General features: G+C 34.9%; 1 long non-coding RNA gene across 6 annotated transcripts in view; it reads right to left on the bottom strand.

The window, feature by feature from the left end:
• Positions 1-10,701, bottom strand: part of LOC129924407 (uncharacterized) — a 116,035-nt gene extending 105,334 nt beyond the window's left edge. The window contains exons 1-2 of one of the 6 annotated variants that reach the window (XR_008776328.1): positions 6,404-9,721; positions 2,102-3,901 (exon numbers count right to left, since the gene is read on the bottom strand). This is a non-coding gene — a long non-coding RNA (uncharacterized LOC129924407). Of the gene's footprint in view, positions 1-2,101; positions 3,902-6,403; positions 9,723-10,278 lie in introns of those variants that run through there. The other 5 variants (XR_008776326.1, XR_008776323.1, XR_008776324.1 and 2 more) reach the window with 5 other exon arrangements.
• Between the last annotated feature and the right edge of the window lie 8,193 nt (positions 10,702-18,894).

An 18,894-nucleotide genomic window follows, 5' to 3' on the forward strand; every position in this document is an offset into this window, starting at 1 on the left:
CCCTTTCAGACCTTGTGGTCTATAGGGCAGATGATGTAAAGCTCATCTGTTTCTGTGGCCTACTGTTAACGAGGGTGTCATGTGGCCAGCAGAATGACCAACTGTCATTACTTTTCCCCAATTAATGTCAGGTACCCATTAGAGCTAGGTGGACTCAGAGGCGCCCAAAGATCGTGAAATTAAAAACCCCAGTCTTACCAGAATTCGAACCCTGCACCCCAGTTCAGTAGCCAAGTGTTTTACTGCTTAGCCACTGCACCTTCCATGGAATTTAAGACTGCTTACTTATTCTCCCATTTTGGCAGTGTCAGCTTGTTCATCTCCTCTATACGAAAGTGTGCCTGGGATCCATTGGAGAACAGTTTTTTTGCTATTATTGTTGAGATTTATAAGAGCTGTCTTGACTTGTTTGATAGAGGAGGCATCAGATTTTTTGAAAGATAGGAAAGAAATGTTTTTGGTATTCCTTAGAAAGAAAATCTGGCTGTTCACAGGTGGATGGTTGATTAGTGTGGTAGCTGCTGGTTCTAATACTCCCCTTTCTGCTCAGTGGCTGTCTGAGAGATCGCCAGTGGCTATTAACTTTTCTAATCTTTCTCAATTGAGCCATTCATTGCATAAGACATCTCCTCCGTTACCGGTGGATTCTTGAGATGAGCCATCTGTATAATTGACCCACTGGTTATTGGTATATTAGATTTCTTCCTTGAGATCTTTCTGATTGTGATAAGATTTTTTTTTGGCAGAAAGAGAGCTTAGGTCCCAGGGAAGAGAGTCATTGCACTGTTTAACTAATTCATAAATTATATTTTATAAGCAGTGTTTCTTTGTTTGAGATTCTCGTATGAAATGAGGTATTTTCAGTTAATTTTGAGTGTCAGACTTGTGGGTTTAAGTTTTGAGTGGGAAGCTCTCTTAGGTTTCCATTTTAGTAAACTGAGTAAGGATTATTATTTCTCTTATTTTGTCCAGAGAAACCAGGGAAAAAATGATCTCTTCCATTGCTTTGAAGGTTGTTGTTTTTATTGTTTGGAGTTAGGTTTTTGTTTTACTTTTTTACTTTGTCTAATTTCTGTAGAATTGACTGCTGAATCCTATGTTGTAGAGTCCTGTGTTCTAGAGTGATGTAGCTGGTAAATTTCTTTTTCAAAATGTAATTAGCTGATTGAAGCTCACAGCCTGCTAGATGATTGGTGTTAGCCTTCCCTGGTTGTCCAAGAAGTCTACATCTGAGTTGCCAGTTACACTGATGTGATTTGGTATCCACTTCATCTAGTGTGTTGTAGCTGGTACATTTCTATTTCAAAATGTTGTGATTTGGTATCTACTGCATCTAGCGTGTTTTAGCTGGTACATTTCTATTTCAAAATTTTGTGATTTTGTATCCACTGCATCTAGCGAGTTGTAGCTGGTACATTTCTATTTCAAAATGTTGTGACTTGCTCCAAATTAATATTTCCATTTTATATCTTGTACAATTTCACTTTTTTTTAGTTGACTTTATAGACTATCATTTTATTCATACTGCCATGTAAGATCTTTAAATTTGTTGAACCATGGATTGGGCATTAGAGCTGGGTGGACTCAGAGGTGCTTAAAGATCCAGAAATTAGAAATCCCAGTCTTCACTAGGATTCATAGCAGGGACCCCCAGTATGGAAGTCAAGAGCTTTACCACTCAGCCACCACGCCTCCATCAAATTGATTAGGCTAAAAGTAGTCCTACAAGTTCTTTGAGTGAAAAGAAAACAGTGTTTAATGAATAAAAAAGGGAAGAAGAAACTTTTTTTTTCCCACTAAAGTAAATCAAAGTAAAGTTCCCCTTTCAGACCTTACAATCTAGGGGGCTGAGGATGTAAAGGTCATCTGTTTCTGTGGCCCATGGTTAATGAGGTTGCCAGCACAGCAACCAGCCGCCTTTACCTTCCCCATCACATCAGGAACCTTTAGGTTGGTAGACATAGTCATGTGATCAGGGCACGGCAGACATATTGTTGGTAAAAATCTGGTTTCTATGCACAGTCAACACAAGCTTTTAGGCACTTACCATGGATAAGTCGAGCAAAGAATGATATAGTCAGAAACAAATATTAATTCTTACACTTTGAAAGCAAGCCAGCGTAATAAAGAAAATGATTTGCTGCCCTCCTTGTGTTATCCAGATCTCTTCACTTATAATCTTGTTCTACTGAAAGTGCTTACACAATCACAAAGGATGAGTTCAAGGTATTCCGAATCAATTTTATTGTTAGACCTAGATTAGATCTAGATCTACCAATAACTAATCTAGACTAGATTCTAGATCTATATTCTAACTATTTAAGTTAGCATATCTAGACATCTATACTATATTAATAATATTGTTTGACATAAATGTAGAATCAGATTGAATAGTCAATATTTATTATTGTCTAGGGCAGTGTTTCTCAAACTGTGTGCCGCTGAAGATTTGCAGGTGTGCCGAGGAGTTTTCAGAATGCCACACGTGCAGCGTTACACAGGTTTGCCTACTATCAAATTTTTATTTTACCTTGTGACGACATCCAAGCTTGCAACGACCAGTAATAGTAGTGGATCACTACATTTTGACGGAAAGGGGTGTTAGCTCTTCAGGTTATGGAGTTGTCCACTATACATATATTATTATAATGACTCAAATGTAGGCCGCCTTAGCAGATGCTCAGCAGTTCTTATATTGGTAATGATAATAATAAGCGATGTGTTTCATGTAAATTTTGTAGGTGTATGCTAATAATAACAAATTATTACTAAGCCTTAATCATTGTTATCCATGGAGAAATACGTTGCTAAGAATGAAACTGCGAAAGCGTTCAATGAAAAGCATGGAACCAAACAAAGGTACAAAGAAGATTACATCGGATATGGTTTCATATCTTCAGGACCTGAAGATTCTCCATTGTCATTCTGTCTGATCTGCAATTCAGCTCTGTTGAATGAGGCGCTTGTACCAAGCAAATTGAAGAGACACTTGGAAACAAAACATCCAGCTGTAAAAGCGCAACTGAAGGAATACTTCGAAAACATCAGGGCTCAACAAAATAAACAAGCTAAGAAACTTACGAACTACCTAAAGCTTTCAGAAAAGGGATTAATTGCAATTTATAAGGTTGTTCAGTTATTAGCAAATGCAAGAAAGAACACACAGAGGCTGAAGCAGTCATTGCACCAGCTTTAGAAATAGTTGTTGAAACTATCCTTGGACCCGATGCTGCCGAAAAAGTTAAAAAAGTTCCTTTGTCAAATAGTACTATCTTGCGCAGAATTGAAGACTTATTGTCAGATTTACAAGATCAAATCTTCAAACACTTCGAAATGACTGACGATGAACTGTCTCTGTTGTGGTCCCTTCAAGTGGATGAATCCACTGACATTAGTGCAAAGCCCAGTTGTTAGCTTTTATTCAGTTCATAAAGGATGAAAAATGTGTCAACAAATTCTTATTTTGCAAAGACTTACCAACTACGACCAAAGGCGAAGATATTTTTAAGTGGTGAACGAAAACATTTTGCTATTCAAAGTACAGTGGAGACAAACTGTGTCAGCGTTTGCACCGATGGCTGTCCTTCCATGCAGGGAAATAGAAAGGGATTCTTCACTCTTGTGCGTCAAGAAAATCCAAATGTATTAGTTGTTCACTGCATGATCCACAGAGAAGCTCTTGCCTTCAAATATTTGATGTCTGTTCTGGATCAAGTGATTGAAGTTGTAAACTTCCTCAAATCTAGACCGCTTGCATTCTGACTTTCCTCAGAGCTTTGTGAAGCAATGGATTCAGACTACTAATGTCTCCTGTATCACACCAACGTTCGTTGGCTCTCCAGGGGAAAAGTGTTAAAGGGTGTCGTCCAACTCAAGGCTGAGCTGATTTCATTCTTGGAGGCTGAAAAAAAAAAGACTTTGGATTTTCTATTCATGACGAGATTTGGTGGGTTAAGGTGACATTTCTCTCTGATTTATTTGACAAATTAAATTCATTGAATTGAAGTCTTCAAGGACCATCGGAAACCATCATCATTGCATCATCAAAACTAATATCATTTGGTTAAAATTGATTGTCTTTGTGGCAAAGTAAAATCACGAAAGGACTGCTTTCCTACTTACAATGAATCTGATTCAAATAAAGAAATCACCCCCGAAATTCTGGACACTTTAAAACACCTGCAGTCAACATTGCAGCATTACTTCTCAACAGTTTGAAGTAATGAATATAAATGGGTCAACTCTCCATTTGGAAACAATGAAGCTACAAATTTTACAACTAAAGAAGAAGAGCAGCTCAATGATTTAAAAAACGATGCAATTCTTAAGTCAAGTTTTCCGAGAAAGCTTGGATGTGTTTTGGATTTCAATCAACAAGTTATATCCTGTAATCAATTTAAAAGCAATCAAAATAATTCTTCCATTTACATCTTTATGGCTTTGTGAGTTTGGATTTTCAGCACTGACTGAAATCAAATCTAAGAAAAGAGAGAGACTTCTTACAATAGACGATGAAATGCGAGTTTGTTTGTCGACTTTGGAGCCTCGATTAGATCGCATTTGCTCTCAAAAACAGGCACAACATTCACATTAAACATAATACTGAAAAACAGGCAAAATCTTTTTTTCTTTTTATTATAAAACATCTGTTGCTCTTCGTGGTGTGCCGCGAAATTTTTGTAGTTTGTTTACTGTGCCGGCAGACAAAAAAGTTTGAGAAACACTGGTCTAGAGCTAGATCAACATTGTTGTAACATATAATGTAGGCCTACATAGATTGTGATAGAGATCTACTCTCTACTCAAGCCTTCAAGGTCTAGTATTCTAGATGTAGATCTATGGCTTCATAGATATATTATATACAAAATCTGGATGATGTCTCAAATTAGAGTGTGACTAGATCTAGAGTCTAGCCTACATAATGCTTAGGCTTAGTAGGTCATTCTAGATCTCATCTAGACTCTATAGAATAGATCTAGAAAATCTAGATAACATCTAAAATCTACATCTCTCTGTTGCTGCATATTTTAAGCATATGAAACTTAATTTTTATCTAATAGATATAGCTAGATCTAGTCTTCACTTCTAGGTCACTTGATAAGATAAATAAATTTAGCTTTTATGTAGCACTACTTTCATGCTTATAGTTATAGCATGCTCAGAGCGCTATGGTCCAATCTCATTGGTGGACCGGAGGGGAGGGGTATCTGGGAGTTTTTCAGTGCTGCCTTTAGGCGCTCATTAAACACATCTCTGCACAAGATATATTTGGACTATAGTTACAGATAATAGTTACTTATTATTAGATACTAGTATTATATAGATCAGATCTAGCATCTAAACCAAAGAAAACTTTACTATCCAGGCTGAAGACTTTTTAAAGTTTATTTTAGGACTAGGCTCATTAAGACTAGTAACTTGTTGATAAATCTAATGGTCCTAGATCTGTGTTTCTTTTACAACTTTCAAATGCTCTTTTAAGATTTGAAGCTAATTACACCTTAGCCCAAACCTTTTGGCTGTTGCGGCTGAAGCACTTCACTAGTCTCAATTGAATTTTTGGTGTAAACTAGGGTTTTGAATTTCTATATTTTTAGGATGCTTCGAAGTCCAACCAATTCTTTATATTACAAGAGTTCTAAATCTATTATTAAAATGTTATTGCTATTTTTACTTTTGAAAATGTCTACAGGCTTACAAGAGTTTAGCAGCTTACAACCAGTTCCTAGATGGTTGGGTTCAAGATGTTATGGCTTTTAAACCACTAGCAAAGGTAAGTAATAAATATTGTTATATTATAATATCTTGATATTCAAAGGTATTTACATGTATATGAGACCAATGTCTTGATATGTACAGGTATTTTAAATATTTTTTTTTTCTTTTTAATAGGTCTTCACTCTCAGTGGTTAGCATGTACTGCAGCCCTGGATAGTAATAAGTCAAGATGGTATTATTCTATTCGCCCACTGTTCTTGTATAGTTGGACTTGGTGAGTCCTGCACTCATGTGGCAGACATGGATCCTTGAGTCAAATAACCTACTCACTGAAGCCCAGGCTGGCTTAGAAAAGGCAGATCAACAGAAGATCAAATTGCCTTCATCACACAAGAAATAGAAGACGGCTTTCGAGAAAAGAAACCAACAACAATTGTGTGGGTTGACTTAGAAAAAGCATTTGACAAAGTCTGAGAACAAGGTCTCTTGCTCAAGCTAATCCAGCATCACATATCCCAAAGAATGTACAACTGGATAAAGGAATACCTAAATAATAGAAAAGCCTTAGTTTGCATGCAAGGACAAAGAAGCCACACAGTGGGTATAAAAAATGGCGTCCCCCAAGGAGGAGTCCTATCCCCAACACTTTTCCTAATATTCATAAACGATCTAAATCAAAACCTACCTAGAAAAGTTAAAAGCAGCATGTATGCAGATGACCTTGCCATAATTAGCACAGAAGAATATGTAGGAACATCGAAATTTCGATTACAAGATGCTCTTGATAAACTCAATAATTGGTCCAAAGACTGGGGCATGTCCATCAACACAAAAAAGACCACATATACCATATTCTCACTGTCAACAAAACAACAAACAATAAAATTAACATTAGATTTGGAAGCTTTAGAAAAAAATGACAGCCCTACTTATCTTGGAGTCACCTATGACCCGAGACTAACCTGGAAAAACCAAATAGATAAAACACAGTGTAAAGGCATCCAGAGACTATCCCTCTTGAAAAAATTAGCTGGCACAGATTGGGGAGCTAATCACAACATCCTGAAAAAGACCTATACCAGTTATGTAAGACCTGTACTAGAATATGGTGCCACAGCATGGGGCTCAGCAGCCCAAACCAACCTAAGAAAAATAGACAAGGTTCAAAATATTGGTCAAAGGATAATGACAGGAGCAATCAAAACAACACCCATAAGAGCTATGGAGGAAACCGCTGCCCTAATCTCTCTGGATAAAAGAAGAGAAATAAAAATCCTTTCCCAATTCACTAAATTGGAAACCTTGGAGAGGCACCCACTCAGAACAAAAATCCACAAAACTGGCACAAAAAAACGTCTCAAAAGGACCAATTTCATACAGGAATCTCTAAACCTAAAAAAGAAACACCAACTTGAAAAAATTACTCTGGAATCCTCAATACACTATAATGAATCTCTACCCTGGGACGAAAGCCCTCTTCCTACTATAAGGGACCATATTGAAAACATAAAAAGAAAATCTGATTACAGACCAACAGAGCTCAAGGAAATAGTGAACTGTTTTCTACATACCAATTACCCTAGCAATCAGTGGATCAGAGTTTACACGGATGGCTCATCCCATAAAGCCACCACAAATGGAGGAGCTGGAATACTTATCGAATGGCCAGATGGAGGAAAACTAGAAAAATCCATTGCAACTGGAGAGTTCTCTGACAGTCACAGAGCAGAAAGGGAAGCACTAGCACTAGCTGCTACCATGTTAGCAAATCATCCAAGTTCCCCCCACAGTCAGATTGTCTTTCTAACAGACGTGAAAACAACCCTCCAAAGCTTGCAAAACTCTGATTCCCCTCATATTAAAAACCTCAGAACAGCACTTACAAAGCTCAACAACAACAGCAAAAAAACTGTTATTCAATGGATACCAGCTCACATACAACTAGCAGGAAATGAGAAGGCTGACACACTCGCCAAGAGTGGGAGAACAAACTCACAAGTAAACTCTGCACTCTATCCAGAAGAAATGAAGAAATTAATTGTAGATAAAATAAATGAGAAATGGACAAGCTCCCATCCAAATCACAAGAAAGATGACGCTTACTATAAGCTATCCCGACAAGACCAACGTCTAATCTTTCGACTCAGGACCGGACACAACAGAATGCGACAACACATGTTCCGGAAGCTCAAAATTGGAACCAGTGAAATCTGCCCATGTGGAGTATCACCAGAAAATGCCGACCACGTCCTCCAAAACTGCTCTCTCTACCAAGAGGCCCGTATAAGACATTGGCCCCAAATCACCCCAATAGAAAGAAAACTATATGGAGAGCTCCCTGATTTGGAAACCACTGCGCAGTTCATCTCATGTACTGGTCTAGTCATATGAACACTCCAACATAACAATGAGAACGATGAAGAAGAAGAAGAAATGTGGCAGACACTTTATTTATGCTGGAAGCCAACACCAGGCTAAAAGAGAGTAAGACAGTTACAGGCTTATTATCTTACTGGATAAATCCATCAGAGCTTAAAAAAGTTTTGCCAACTAAGGTTTCTGAGATTGATATCACCTCATTAAAAAACAAAAAGTTAAATTTGATTCTCTTGTGAACAACATCACTTCTAAAAATAAAAATTTAAAGGCTATTAAATCCAAAGAAACTATAAAGCTTAGTATAAATATTTTTAATTCATTTATTGAAAGTAATGAGTTCCAATCAGATATTTTACTGTGTTGTGCTAATAGGAAGAATAGGTTTGTGCCTGTGCTTTAACGCTGCTAGGTCTCTCAATGAAAATTTCAAAACAGTCATTTATTACTGTCATCTTCCTGTCATAAGTACAAATAAATTTTTTGGGCCTGAGACTCTCCTTATTGGGCCAGAAAATCAAATCGGATATGTCGACATACATAACATCCAAAACAGTACATGAATATCTTAGATCAGGGGTGGGCAACCTTTTTGTATCGAGGGCTGCATTATTTTAAAAATTGGGAATGGCGGGCCGCATATTTATATACAACTTATAGAGACACTCTAAGCTAACTGTGTAGAATGTCTTTTAATTCATATTTACACTGTATTATATTCACGTTTCTTTTTTTCCCCACACTTCACGTTAAGGAATTACAACAAGAGTTAGCAATTATTTAAACCAATTTTACGATTTTTTTTTTCAAATTGCTGTTGTCATTTTACATTAAAATATCCTGACAAATATACAGTTGTACTTAATGTGCAGTATTTTACTTTTTACACTCGTGCATGATGTTCCGGAACTGTGGAACTAGCTTACTAGTTTCTATCCTTGTGACTGCTGTCAAATTACAGTCAGTCAAAATCGACCAGTAGTAATGCTTGTTTAGTTTCCACAAAGGAAAAGGCTTGTTCACTGAATGAGACAATATATGTCCGGAAGTTAAATGTCGGGACTAGAGAAACTTGCCCATCACCAGAGAATGCTGACCATGTCCTTCAATGGTGCATTCTAAATCAAGAGACCCGAACAAGACTTTGGCCCAAAAACCCTCCTAAAGAACAAAAACTAAAAAAAACAAACAATTTTTATTTGTTACTACTAGGTCTAAATCTATTGACTAGATCTAGTGAAATCTAGTCTAGATTATTCTAGATCTACTTGATTATCTATCCTTTTCTAATTCTAGGGCTCTACTCTAGTCACACTAGATCTTGTATATAGTTCTAGATCTAAAATAATTTAAGAGTCTACTAGTACTAGTCTAGATCTATATCTAATAAGTCCTCTAAGTCTAAGAACACAGATTATAATAATTATATTAGAGATCTAAATATTTATGTCTAAATCTATAGTTCTATAGTCTATAATAGACTTATTAAGAACTAAATTTACATAATGATACATAGAAATCTAGAATCTAGAGATCTATCACCTTCTAAGTCTATTTCTAGATAGATCTAGAGTCTACTTCTAGATCTAGTTATCTAGTGCTAGCCCTACTTCTAGATCTAGAAACTAATTTAGGCTATGAGCCGCTATGTAATAAGAAAAGTAGATCTAATAGTAATAGCCTTATTTAGGCCTTAGACTGTGTCTAAGTCTAAGTCAAGTTAATTAATTAATTTAGGTCTAGATCTTTAATAACGTTTTTTTTTTTTTTAAATCCTTTTGAAAGTTTCTTAGATTACTTAGAAACCAGTTCAATGAGTTAGTGTTAGAATTAGAATAGTCAGATCTATTTGATCTATGAAAGTATGATAATCTTAAATCTATCAAATCATCTAAAAAACAATCTAGACTAGATTAGATCTATTGAAATCTATTCATTCTAATCTAAATCTAGTCTAGATTCTAGATCTAGAAGTCTAGTGACCTAGACCTATCTAGTAGTGAGTAGTAGCCTAGTCTAGACTAAGACTAGATTCCTAGATAGTAGATTGTCTAGGTCTAGAGTCTAGATGATGATAGAAGATAGATCTAGAATCTAGTAGAGTACTGTAGACTGTAGTGTAGTAGAGCCATTGTCGTGAAAAGAAAGGGATTTGAATGGAATATTTGGCTAATTAGCACTTACTAGATTCTAAGAATAGATCTAATTCTAATATCTAGACCTAGACTAGTAGATCTAGAGATCTAAGTCTAGAACTAGATGTAGATCTAGTCTTCAACCATTTCTTCGTAAATTTAGGACACACCGGGTCCGGAAGTAGATGAAATGTAAACAATAAACACAGACCTATATATATTTTATTTTGCACTCAGTATTTTCAATTCGCACTATTAATAAATAATGATAAAATGGCAATTTTTTTTTAGTGTCGGAATTCAGACTTGGCGGAACAAAAAATCGTGAATGCGGAACGGCGGAACATGTGAGCTTTTTTGATGATTTTGCGGGCCGTTTCCGCATAATGCGGGACTATAGGCATGTCTGCTGTAGGTGTCAGCAGGCCGCATAAAACATTCCGCTGGGCCACATCCGGCCCCCGGGTCGTAATTAGCCCACCCCTGTCTTAGATGCAGTTGTGGGATGAATTTTAAACATATCAGCTAATACATAGGCTGGTTTACCTAGAATATTTGAAATAATGTGTGTTAAAAAAAATAATTTGTGTACATTCATAATTATAGTAGTTAAATTATATATAAATATGTGTAAATGTGAGACAGTGTATTTTTTTTTTTTTTACCTGTATTATATCCAAGCTATCCAATGAGAAATATTTATATAATTTAATATATAGATATATTTATTCAAATCATAATATGCATTCATTTATTTGTGGAAATAAAAGAAATGAATTGAAGTATTGTTTGTATATTAATTATTATTATCTTATCTATTAGTATGAAAATTGTAGATCTATTCATTCAAAATAGGCCCTTAGTGAAACCTGCAGTACCAGGTTCGAATCTCGTTAAAGACTGGTATTTTGAATTTTGGGATACCTCTTAGTCCAACCAGGTTTAATTGGTATTTGACATTAGTTGGGGAAAAGTAAGGTGGTTGTTCATTGTGCTGGCCAAGACATCCTCGTTAACCGTGGTCCACAGAAACAGGTGACCTTTACATCATCTGCCTTATAGATCGTAAGGTCTTTAAAGTTAACTTGTTTATTTAAAAAAAAAACATTTTATTTCAAGATCAATTTTTGTAACTATGTAACTGTTTGAATAACAATGGACGCCAAGAACTAGTTGTTTTTTTTTATAAAGTATCTTAGTTAGTAATTCAAATCAAGATATCTGCCTGGTCATGCATTTTGTGTGATGGACTGTTCAGACTTACCGATGGTTCCGGGTTTAAACCCTGCCCATTCCCATCCCCTGTGGAAATCGATTCTAAAAAGTTAAATCTAAATCTAATCTAGATTGAAAAATTCTAGTCAAGATTATTTTCATAATTTGCCTGTTCTGTATTATGCATACAACAAAAGAAACAATGAAGTTCATTTTAAATAATAAATCAAAATATTTAGAAAAACAACTTGCCTTAAATTTTCTTCTTTGCTGCTTGTTTTTTTAATATGTAGTTTTCAAGTCCTTCCTGTTACTCAAAAGAGCTGGTTTTATTAATCTGTATGTGGCTCTGTTCCAAAAGCAATATAATGAAGCCCGCTATGCATCTTCATCTGAAAAATATAAAATGTGATGAATGTTGTGTTGGACAGAGTTTAAGTCTTAGAAAATGAAAGTTTTACTATTTATAGATTCTGAAAAATTCTAGCTTTATAAATGCAATGTCAATAGACTCAAGTCGTATCGAAATAATTTCTTTTACCATCATTTTTATTAGAAATCAAAAATTAGATCTAACTCTATATTCTAGACTGCCGATACAAAAAATAAAATGTGATTTATTTTTTTTTTATATTATATATCCAGAGATTTAAGTATCTATTGTATATAGAATTAGAACAGGCCCAGCCTGTGTGGGGGGGGGGGGGGGGGATCGAGTTGATGGTGCTTAAGTGCACTGAACATAATTTCTTAAAAAAAAAAATAGATAAAAAAATCACTTAGATTTTAGATCTAAATCCATACAGACTCTATGTTTGTTTTTTTCTACAATAGTGCTAACATTTATTTATAGATCTATATAGATCTATTTCAACAATAACAAATGTTTGACCTGAGTAGTTGATGTCTTATTTACAAAGTGAATATCAAAGTGGTAATTAGAACTAGACCTAGAATCTAGACTACTCATCTTGTAGAAGAAAATTAGATCTAGATCTATACATATCTATGGGATAGGACCAATAGCGAACGCTTTTGTGCCAGTTTTTAGTTTAGAATTTTATAATGAAAACATCTGCGGACTCCTCACCTATTGGGCTATAAAACTAAATTTGACTCTTTTTTCCATATCAGCTATTAAATTTATAATTCAAGTCAACTTGCGGTATGGGTCGGACATAATCAGCTAACGCAATTTTCGCGGGAGTCATAATGAGCGAAAGGCCGTAAAAAATAGCGAAATAGCATGTTAAAATATAGGAAATAATGCTTCAATTAGTTCTATCATCTAACTTCTTCCATGAAGCATTATAACTATTGTCCTCCTTGTGGCATAAAGCCTAAATTTGTTTTCACTTTCTCGTGCTCCACATCTCCTTTCTCTGCTTGGAACTGATGTCTATATAGCCTACGAAACTTGCGATCAATTTTTTTTCTTAAAAGAAATAAAGAAACTACAAAATTCTATCACGCCACCTTCCTATAGGCTACTCCACGTCGTACTACTCTCCATTTCATAAACTCTCGTTACTCAACTATTTTTTTTTAAGAAATTATGTTCAGTGCACTTAAGCGCCATCAACTCGATCCCCCCCCCACACACACAAGCTGATTGACCCAAAGGCAGATCCCGAATGCGATGGATTGATGATGTATGGAGACAGATCTACAACAGCTTGGTTTTCGGGCATGGAGACGAAAGGCTCAGGAGAGATCTTGTAATTTTATAAATGTATATTATATGGTAACTCTTATATTTATTACTAAATATATAGTTCGCGTTTTTTCCGATCCTGAAATCGAATATTTTCTCCTGGAAAACTCTTGGAGATCTGAAAACCTAATCTCAGAATGGTGGGGTTACCCTGTGAAAATGAATTCTGCACTTCTTTTAAACATTTATACACATATTAATCTCATTAATTTGTAACAAGAGGTTAACCAGACAGTTAAAAAAAAAGGAGGAGGGCAAAACAGAGGTCCCCCCCCCCGTATCCCGTATAAGCGCTGTTAAGATCAACTGAAGCGTCATTTCACCCTCACTGGCATAGAGGAAAGTAGCTGCCAGCATATGACCTCTGAGAGACTGTTGGAGATCTGCGAGTCAAACATTTTAGACGTAAAGAAAATGCCGGAAAATATGCTGTTCGCAACTGGGCATAGTCATGTGAAACACGTAGTGATGCACTCATCCTTAATCTTCGAAATCGAAGACGTTGGGTTAAGGTTAAAAATAGGCCTATTATTTTAATATTTCAGTTTACAAACAATAACAATAGATAAGACAAAAAGAAAAACAGATTAAATCAGTAACTAAATTATTATTAATGGCTTTTTAAGCTTATAATAGGGGTTTCGTTGAATAGGTTTTCAGTTAAAAAGGTCATTTTGAGCGAACACCCCATAATATTTTTTTTTCAACGGAATGAAATGCCTTAGCTATTCTAGCTAACTATTTCCTCGTCAATTTAGAAGCATAATATGCAAATCGCCTTAAGTTCGGACCTATTCTCGTTTATCTGGAAACGTTTTGAGAATGAAATTTCCATACATGTCAACTTTGACCTTTAGCTACGCTTTATTTTATGAGGGAAAACAAAAGTGAATATGTGGGAAATGTAGAAAAATGTCTTTGTAACACCATTTTATTAGTTCTGCAGTTACTTTTGAAATAAATAAGAATGGATAAAAAAATACTGGGAGGTGTTCGCTTTGTATGTCATTTCGCTGATGGGCCTTTCCTATAGATCTAGATCTAGATCAGATCTTGTACTACAACTTGTAGTAGTTGTTCAAGTTATACTTATAGATCTAGAATCTAGATCTATCTAGTAGTGAAATCAGATCCACTGAAACTTAAGCGAACTGTTGATAATCTAGATAAATCTGTAGATCTAGTCTAGAATTAGATCACATGTGTATTGCAAGCTTTGATAGGCTTTACTTTTCTAATTATTTCTAAGTTTTGATTGAGAGACATCAGTTATGGCAAGGACTAAAAAAAGGATAATTTGTTTAGTTGATCATCGAATTGCCACATTAATTTAATATTTAATAGCCCGGAATAAGGCCTCTCTCAGCCTAGGCTGCCGGCTAAGTCTTGGTCTTATAAGTTCTAGATCTAGAATTACAAATCTACAAGGTCTATTTATTTTTAAGTTTTTTGCCTACATATAGATTTAGAAGTTGAATAATAAGTCCACACGTAGTGTACAGAAAACTTTATCAGCAGTCGTCAATCGAACGTAAACCAATATTAATATGGTTGTTTATATTGGTAAGGGCGAAACCAAATACCGGAAAAATCCAAATGTCGGAAATAATACGATACTAGATCTATAAATAAATATTAGGAGATTATAAAACTTGTCTTCGAAAATCAAGATATCTCATAAACTGTCGCTTCTATTTAAATGAAATTTCGTACACAGGTTTCTTTTACCTCCTAGATGCTTACTAAGAACGGGTTTCGATAGAATAAAAACGTTGGGACCACAATTTGCGAAAAAACACAGGCTTGCTATCAAAGCTTTGTATTTTATTATTGGTATTTCCCAGATCAACTTAATAAGGAAATTATAAGGCTTGTCTCCGAAAATCAAGATATCTCTTAAACTGTCGCTTCTATTCAAGTGAAATCTAGTACACAGGTTCCTTTTTACCTCCTAGATGCTTATTAAGAACGGGTTTCGATAGAATCAAAACGTTGGGACCACAATTTGCGAAAAACCACAGGCTTGCTGTCAAAGCTTTGTATTTTATTATTGGTATTTCCCAAATCAACTTAATAAGGAAATTATAAGGCTTGTCTCCGAAAATCAAGATATCTCTTAAACTGTCGCTTCTATTCAAGTGAAATCTAGTACACAGGTTCCTTTTACCTCCTAGATGCTTACTAATAACGGGTTTCGATAGAATAAAAACGTTGGGACCACAATTTGCGAAAAAACACAGGCTTGCTATCAAAGCTTTGTATTTTATTATTGGTATTTCCCAGATCAACTTAATAAGGAAATTATAAGGCTTGTCTCCGAAAATCAAGATATATCTTAAACTGTCGCTTCTATTCAAGTGAAATCTAGTACACAGGTTCCTTTTACCTCCTAGATGCTTACTAAGAACGGGTTTCGATAGAATAAAAACGTTGGGACCACAATTTGCGAAAAACCACAGGCTTGCTATCAAAGCTTTGTATTTTATTATTGGTATTTCCCAAATCAACTTAATAAGGAAATTATAAGGTTTGTCTCTGAAAATCAAGATATCTCTTAAACTGTCGCTTCTATTCAAGTGAGATTTAGTACACAGGTTCCTTTTACCTCCTAGATGCTTACTAAGAACGGGTTTCGATAGAATCAAAACGTTGGGACCACAATTTGCGAAAAACCACAGGCTTGCTATCAAAGCTTTGTATTTTATTATTGGTATTTCCCAAATCAACTATAAATAAATATTAGGGAGATTATAAGACTTGTCTTCGAAAATCAAGATATCTCTTAAACTGTCGCTTCTATTTACGTGAAATTTCGTACACAGGTTTCTTTTACCTCCTAGATGCTTACTAAGAACGGGTTTCGATAGAATAAAAACGTTGGGACCACAATTTGCGAAAAAACACAGGCTTGCTATCAAAGCTTTGTATTTTATTATTGGTATTTCAAAAACAACTTAATAAGGAAATTATAAGGCTTGTCTCCGAAAATCAAGATATCTCTTAAACTGTCGCTTCTATTCAAGTGAAATTTAGTACACAGGTTTCTTTTACCTCCTAGATGCTTACTAAGAACGGGTTTCGATAGAATAAAAACGTTGGGACCACAATTTGCGAAAAACCACAGGCTTGTTATCAAAGCTTTGTATTTTATTATTGGTATTTCCCAAATCAACTTAATAAGGAAATTATAAGGCTTGTCTCTGAAAATCAAGATATCTCTTAAACTGTCGCTTCTATTCAAGTGAGATTTAGTACACAGGTTCCTTTTACCTCCTAGATGCTTACTATAAGAACGGGTTTCGATAGAATAAAAACGTTGGGACCACAATTTGCGAAAAACCACAGGCTTGCTATCAAAGCTTTGTATTTTATTATTGGTATTTCCCAAATCAACTTAATAAGGAAATTATAAGGCTTGTCTCTGAAAATCAAGATATCTCTTAAACTGTCGCTTCTATTCAAGTGAGATTTAGTACACAGGTTCCTTTTACCTCCTAGATGCTTACTATAAGAACGGGTTTCGATAGAATAAAAACGTTGGGACCACAATTTGCGAAAAACCACAGGCTTGCTATCAAAGCTTTGTATTTTATTATTGGTATTTCCCAAATCAACTATAAATAAATATTAGGAGATTATAAGACTTGTCTTCGAAAATCAAGATATCTCTTAAACTGTCGCTTCTATTTATGTGAAATTTCGTACACAGGTTTCTTTTACCTCCTAGATGCTTACTAAGAACTGGTTTCGATAGAATAAAAACGTTGGGACCACAATTTGCGAAAAAACACAGGCTTGCTATCAAAGCTTTGTATTTTATTATTGGTATTTCCCAAATCAACTTAATAAGGAAATTATAAGGCTTGTCTCTGAAAATCAAGATATCTCTTAAACTGTCGCTTCTATTCAAGTGAGATTTAGTACACAGGTTCCTTTTACCTCCTAGATGCTTACTAAGAACGGGTTTCGATAGAATAAAAACGTTGGGACCACAATTTGCAAAAAAACACAGGCTTGCTATCAAAGCTTTGTATTTTATTATTGGTATTTCCCAAATCAACTATAAATAAATATTAGGAGATTATAAGACTTGTCTTCGAAAATCAAGATATCTCCTAAACTGTTGCTTCTATTTACGTGAAATTTCGTACACAGGTTTCTTTTACCTCCTAGATGCTTATTAAGAACGGGTTTCGATAGAATAAAAACGTTGGGACCACAATTTGCGAAAAACCGTAGGCTTGCTATGAAAGCTATGTATTTTATTTTTGATATTTCCCAATCAACTTAATAAGGAAATTATTAAGCTTGTCTTCGAAAACCAAGAAATCTCTTACATTGTCGCACCTATTAAAAAGAAATTTCTTGCACAGGTTCTTTTCACCTCCTAGATTCTTAGTAAGAACAGTTGTTGACAGATTCGAAATCTTGGAACAACCTATAGTGATAATCTGCAGGCTTGCTTTAAAGCTTTTGTATTTTATTTTTGGTATTTCCCGAATGATCTTAATTAAGGACTTAATAAGGCTTGTCTTCGAATCAAGAAATTTCTTAAATTAATTGTTGTTTGTAATCCATTTTTTTTTTGTGATTGCTTTTTCGGAATAGACTTTTTTGTAATGACTGTTTACAATCGGACCTATGTTGTTTTTTTTTGTTTTTTTTTTGTGGTTACTTAGAATCAACTTCTACTCTTTTGGTGATGGCTGATTGAATAGACTTGTGCATTTTTCATAGCCGCTGCTTGGACTCTATATGAACATTATTCGTAGTTTCTGTTTTGAATCGACCTGTTTGTTATTTGTAGTGGCTATTTGAAATCGGCTTGTGCTTTTTTTTGGGGGGGATGGATCTTTAAAATCGGACTTCTGAGTAGTTAAGGGGGATGCACAGTGAGAAAACATCGATCTAGGTCAAAAATATCGATATTTTAAAATTAATTGATTTTAATAGTTTAAAATGTCTAGAAAACGAATTCCCTATCAGAATACTAAAAAAACAGCGCTTTATACATCAATTTTGTATTTTAAAAGTAGATGTATAAGCAAAATTTTGATGTTTTGGTTAAAAATCAACATTTTGTAAGCTAAAGTTGATAAGCTAATGTACGCTATTATCCCTTACAGATGGTATCGATACAAAGATCTACTTTTCTAGTTCCGATTATGAGCCTGGTTTCTCATTCTATAAATATAAACTTTCAAAATACGTCACTACCTCTTTTTTTTTCCTATATCCTCATATACACACTCACTAAGCCATATTTACGCATGCGCACTATCAAAGCTACATTGGTAACTATGACAACAAAATTTGCACGCATGCGCACATGACGTGAACCGGTCCTTCTGTAAACAAAGCTTCCTTCACATCAACACTCGATTCATTATTCAAACTCAGAAATGCCAACAAAAGGTTAGATCTATATGTTTGGAAAAAAAAAACGTTACTGTAAGCCCAGAGGAAGACATGCTTCAAAGACAAATGCATAATTACAAAGGTAAGTCTAGATCTAGAGTTTTTTATTTACTAGACCAGCGTGTGCTTACACATAAAATCATAAAAATAAAATAATGAGATAATGAAACCTTTGCTTCATCAATCTTTGAATTCGACAAACGCAACGTGTTTATCATATCAATGAATCACATCTAGATCTATATATAGATCTAGACGATCTATATATAGATCTAGACATTAAATAAATATCATGAAAGTGATTGCAAACATAGAGAT

The sequence above is a fragment of the Biomphalaria glabrata genome, chromosome 2 (assembly GCF_947242115.1).
Source record: "Biomphalaria glabrata chromosome 2, xgBioGlab47.1, whole genome shotgun sequence".
NCBI lineage: Eukaryota > Metazoa > Mollusca > Gastropoda > Planorbidae > Biomphalaria > Biomphalaria glabrata.